Genomic DNA, 6,357 nt, shown 5'->3' on the forward strand with positions numbered 1-6,357 from the left:
GTATTTCCGCAACAGGGATTTCTTAGGACTTTTAGTATGGTGTTGTGGGGACCTCATAGAAATGCATTGTGCTAAAAAATTCTGTTGTAATTTGTTCCCAATCAAACCTTATTTTGCCTTGACTATTATGTGGTGAGTGCCACTCCCCGGGGCCTTTCCACAACCACAATTGTATGTGCCATTCGAGGCCCAGACCCTTTACAGAGATTTCTCTGGGCCATAAAATATCACAACTTATGAAGAAACTCTTTAAAGCTAAAACCAGCCTTTGGCCAATCCAACGCAGGGTGCTCAACGTAAAATGACTGGGACAGGAATATGTAACTTGTTTAGGACTCTTCGTGAAAGACACCAGGATAGTTAATGTCTATGAGCCACCGGTGATGGCAGATGGATAATCCGGCGTAACATCGATGCCTCGTCCTACATGCAAAACTTTTGGGTGCACAGTTCATCCCTCTTCGATTATCCCAGCTTAATCTAACCTAATACGTCACGCAGTTACGTGATGAAGTGCAACTTTCGCAAGAACTGCTTAGAACATTGGTGCGAAATAACATTGCACAATTCAGGACTCGTGGATGACGTGCAGGAACTCATAGTACGCACAGGTACGAGTTCATGTTGTGCAACCACAACCTCTTATATGTGGTAATGTGATTATCCATAAGATTGACTGGACACTGGACAGTATTGATGAATAAATACTCGGAAATCTTATCTGCAATCTGATTTACAATCTGTGTTATTATTCGATGCTCGATCACTTAAAAATATGTTCAATGATTTTGAATCCACCATATATTCTCAGTGTAGGGATGTTCACTGAATTGCTGTCACTGGAACCTGGTTTTCATTTGCAAATCCTGCAGCTGCATGTCATCGAGTGGTCACTTTTACAGCAAATTCATCGTGATCGCAGCGATCATTTGGGTAGAGATGATGCTCTATTTCTACGCAAGAACACTAATGTGAAGGAATAATTTTAGAGATCGTATCTCCACACATCTCGAGGTACTTATTGTTCCTGATTCTGTTCAACTATTGAGAAACATCAACGTTTGTGTTCTTTATACACCACCTCATTCACAGTATACCAAGATTAATGATCGCACTGTAGTCACAACAAGCGACATCAAAACCAATAAATGTCAATATGTATGTGAGTGTCAGTGTGTCTTCTCCATAACTCCTAAACCATGAAACCTAGTAGCGTAAAACTTTGCTTGCATACTAAGGGAACTCCAAGGAAGTGCAAGACTTAAAATTGGGTAGTTTGGTTCATTAAAAAACCCCTTTTGAAGATAAAGAATGGTCTTATTAAATTATATCCTTTATCAGGAGCATCCTCAGCCACCTCGCTCTTTGGGGTCTAAAGGCATATCCCAGGTAACCTTGCTGGGTTCTGATGGCACCATGTTTTTTGGCCTGCTCAACCATGCCTTGACTTGGAACAGGCCGCAACGATATCTTAAAAAGAAAGTATTTTTTTTTCACTTTACTCACTCGTATTATTGAATTTCTGGTCATTCTCGCTGTGAATCACTAGATACATTGCAGTGTTTATAAACATCTGGAGACCACAGTGTCTGTGGCTTTATTTCATTTCTGCAGATGCCATAACCTCGAAAATCTCTTAAACTAAGCTGAATTACAAAATTTAAGCTCCTGAATTGAACTTAACAGCAGTTCCAACTCCTAAAAAGTGTTAATTTGTCTAATTCGGACATTTCTTGGGTGTTTCTGGATGAATTGGTTTATCAACGGCAATTGGTAATCGCTTGCCAAGCCAGGCGTTCCATTGGAGCGCTTGCTTGAATGCTTAAGCCACTTATTGAGCTGAGCACCCTACAGTTGATAGCGGTACAGTTCGTGTCCGGATCGGGATGACAGTTATTACAAGGTAGAGGTACTCATACAGCGCACAATGATGTGATACATATGGGTAGATTTGGATCTGTATGGACTTTCCATGGGTGTGTGGGCATGCCACGCCTGTTTCATGCACCTTGGTGGCAAATTTTCATCCCATGTCTTATGAAGGTTTTATGAGGTTTTCCTTTGTCCTCGCGACTGTTTCTAAAGCAATTGGTTATCGGGATTGCTTTATAAAGGCTAATTTATATTTCTTATATCTTCCATGTAAAACATAATGTGTTTGTGTATTTGTTTGTGTGATGTATGTCCCCCTTCAAAAGGACGTTTTAAGAAGGGTTTTCAAGGCCAATCTTATCACACGACTCTGTGTTCACTATGGTATATTTTTTTCAGGATAAAAAACTTGAAAAACATTTTCCATGAAAGAGTAATTACATCTCTTCTTTTATAAATGTACACAGTAACTTACAACCGGGCCTCAATGGTGGTGTCATAAAATGACAAAAAAAACAAGCAGTCATAGACTGGTACTTACGAAATCGTCAACTTGACCTCTGACCTTGTCCAATAAAAGCTGTCTCTAGAGAAGGTGGCGACGCAAACCAGAAGTTGCTATGATGATTCTGTACGAAACCATCAAAAATCGAATGTTTGACCTCACTGTGATCCTGACCTTTGACCGATTTTGACCAAAATCTAATCAGTGCTAGCCACCACCCTCCTGAATCAGGTGGTGTAATTTGACATTGGAAGCTTCTTCCGTTCTCGAGTTATCATTTTTTTTTGGATGTTTGACCTCACTGTGACCTTGACCTTTGACCGATTTTGACCAAAATCTAATCAGCATTAGCCATCACGCTCCTGAATCACGTGGTGTAATTTGACATTGGTAACTTCTTCCGTTCTCGAGTTATCTGTACCAAACCATCAAAAATCGAATATTTGACCTCACTGTGACCTTGACCTTTGACCGATTTTGACCAAAATCTAATCAGCACTAGCCATCACCCTCCTGAATCACGTGGTGTAATTTGACATTGGTAGCTTCTTCCGTTCTCGAGTTATCGTGCCTACAAACAAACAAACAAACAAGCAAGCAGTCATAGACTGGTACTTACGAAATCGTCAACTTCACCTCTGACCTTGTCTAATAAAAGCATGAATCAGTCAGAAGCCCAAGGGGAGCTTGAATTCTGAATTCGTTGTGGTCTACGATTTTACACTGTTGTTTGCAGATAATGAGTCCCAGACAAAAACGAGATTTCTTATAAAAATTCCATTTTTTTTGTTTTTATTTTTAAAAAAGGTGATTCAGTACCAGCAGGATATGCCAGATAATAGGTGTATTACTTTTCAGAAGAATCTGATAAAAGACTTATTATTTATTATATACATCAGTTATTCATCGCTGTTCCAGAATTTCGACAACCGAGTTTTAAGCGTCCTAAGTGATCGCAAAAACCGAAGACAAAATTAAAATCGAAGTTAAAACGAACTCGTAACGTCGAGCGAAGCAAAAATACTCCATTTCTCCACATGAATTTACGGAATTATGTTTGACCTCACTGTGACCTTGACCTTTGACCGATTTTGACCAAAATCTAATCAGCACTAGCCATCACCCTCCTGAATCACATGGTGTAATTTGACATTGGTAGCTTCTTCCGTTCTCGAGTTATCGTGCCTACAAACAAACAAACACACACAAACAGATGACGGAAGTCATCAATATACTTACGAAATCTTTAGATTTATTAAGTAACAGGGTGCAGGGAGGTGAAATTCGCTGCACGTGATGTGTAATGTGCACATAGTAAAACGAGTGTTCATTTACATTTGTAAGATGTCGAATAAATAATGAAGATTGCAGCACAACTGATGCTAGGCCGAGGCTTCAATATTTGGCACAATCACGGGGCTGTATTTTCGAAAAGAATGGTCCCAGAGGATAAAGAAAACAGGGTAACATTTGTGCATGTAGTGTTTTCGAATAATGCTTTTTCTTTCCACAAAACATCATATCTTGCAGTCTCTGAATATTTCAAATAAAATAATTCCAATCCGTCATTAGACAGGCATTTATACCAGTATTATACTAACACCCGATTGCCGAGCCGTTTGCCGTATTAACGTGTTTTTTAAAGTACTGAGCCAATTTTTTTTCACCCATCACATGACGATTGGCAGCTGTTTGTATATATTAATGTTTGTGCACTTCTCATTGAAACATCGATATAAATGCAACATTGTTTTTTGGTGAAAGCTACTCAAGGTTTCTGGGTTGTACACAGTAAATACTGCTGTTGGTAATCACACCGACTCCAACTTGCGGATTCCTGAAAAATTGCCTACATCGGTCAAGCACTAATGTGCGTGTGTGTTGCTCATAAAGTGTAACAGTCTCTCTGATAACTCCCTTATCCCCACCCATCCCTGTCTTTGTCCCATCCTTGCTCTACTCCCGACCAATACAGTGGAGCACCCCCCTCCCACAAATCTCTCACTCTTCCCGACCCCATCTGTCTCTCTCTATCTTTCTGTCTCTGGATGTATCCGGACAGTAGTTATGTCTGGATGGTGGTTATCTCCATACCTGACTGGATGGTGGTTTTGTCTGGGCAGTGTTTGTCTCCAGATGTGTCCAGACAGGGTTTGTCTCAGGACTGCGCTTATCTCCGGACTTATCTCTGAAATTTTAGGAGTAAAATGGCTTTCCTTTCCTATTTCTGAAAATGTCACGTTGAAGATTTACGTTTCAAGTGGCGTATAAATGTAATACAGTACCACAGGCTTCAATTTTCCCAATTTTTTCATGTCGTTTTTATTATGTAAGATGTGAATGCAAAAACTGACTATTATAGAGGTAAACAAAATAGTCATTGGTTAATAGCATTACTTACCGCCACTGATGATGTAGATAATTGCAGTGGGAGAAGTCGAAGAGGCTGTTGAATGTATGTATGAGTGAGGGTTAAATTCTGGAATAGTGGAGGACAGGGTTAATTGTGCCAATGTGGAAGGGAAGGGCGATGTTCATGATCCGGGGAGGTACAGGGGCGTGATGCTCCCAAGTCATGCAATGAAGGTGGTGGAGAGGATTCTGGATGGCAAGATATGGAAGATGATGGAGATGGAGATGGACCTGGATGTCATGTCAGGCCAGATTAGATCTGTGACTTGCCACAGGTACCATGTACACCTGTAATAACCTGCCTCATGGTGGGGTTATCGGCAACTAAACTGTCTCCCCCACCAGGTTTCCTGGTAAGGAGGGTGTCTGGATATGGACACCAAGCAGGGTTAAAAACGAAACCTGTCAAAGGGCGGAGGAGCTCTTTGTGAGCCAACGACCATCCATATCTAGTGCCCAATTGTCTGTGGACATCCTCCTGCAGTTGTTACATTCTTCTTTTGTGAGCAGCTTGGTGGCAGAATGTGCAGTCCAGCCACCGTAAAACCCTTCACTCCGCAAACCACAAGAAAAACGCAAAGAAATCTGAAAACCTGCTCAATGAGAGTACCTCTTGAGCAGCGGCCCTTCGCAGGGCACCTCACCGGATGACTGGATTGGGGCAAAGCCTTCGGGATCTTCACTCTTTGATGATAGGAGGAAAACCATGGGGTAACCTAACTGGGTCAGATTGTGGTAGTGTGTGTCAGGGTGGTGCTGAGGTGTCATCCACCAGACGGCGGTCTCCTTGGGTTAACCTGAGGCAGTCCCTTCGGTGGGTGCCTGGAATGTCCTTTCCCTAAGAGAGGATGATCACCTGTCTATCTTATCATTTGTCCTCAAGTGTTTTAACATCGGTATTGCAGCACTCTCTGAGGTTTGGAGACCGGGTAGTGGCGAGATCATGGCGGGTGTTTGCACCTAATATTGGTCTGGTCACTCTGGTTACCATGCCCAAGGAGTTGCTGTAGCTGTGTCCAATATGCTGACTCCCATGATAATTGAGGTAACACCGGTCAATGAGCGGATTATGAGACGAAGGATTCGTCACTCCATTGGTGTTGTTTCCCTTGTCTCTGTCTATGATCCAACTGAGGCGAGTGATCTCACCGTGAAGGATGCATTCTATGCCGCGCTCGAGTCTGTTGTTCATCAGTGCCCCAGGTGAGATACTCTTCTAGTCTTGGGGGATTTCAATGCATAGACTGGAACTCATTGGGATGGTTATGAGACATGTGTTGGTCTCCATTCATCTGGAACTGTGAACCAGACAAGCACTAAGTTCCTTGACTTTGCAAGAAGTCATGGAATTAGGGTGGCTGGTTCATGGCAATGGTGAGGTCATGAGGAGGAACCTGGATAGGATATCACACTTCAGCTGCTACTCCTTTATCCTAAAATCCATCCTAACACAGCTAAGTGAGCCTTTAAAAAAAAATTAAAGAAAAAAAAAAAAGAAAGAACCCAGATCAAAAATATTCAACAATTCTGGCTGCCAGACCATGTGTACAATCGAGTTGAAATTGAAA

This window comes from Eptatretus burgeri, chromosome 4 (genome assembly GCF_056783735.1).
Source record: "Eptatretus burgeri isolate ZD-2024b chromosome 4, Ebu_testis_v1, whole genome shotgun sequence".
NCBI classification, from domain to species: domain Eukaryota; kingdom Metazoa; phylum Chordata; class Myxini; order Myxiniformes; family Myxinidae; genus Eptatretus; species Eptatretus burgeri.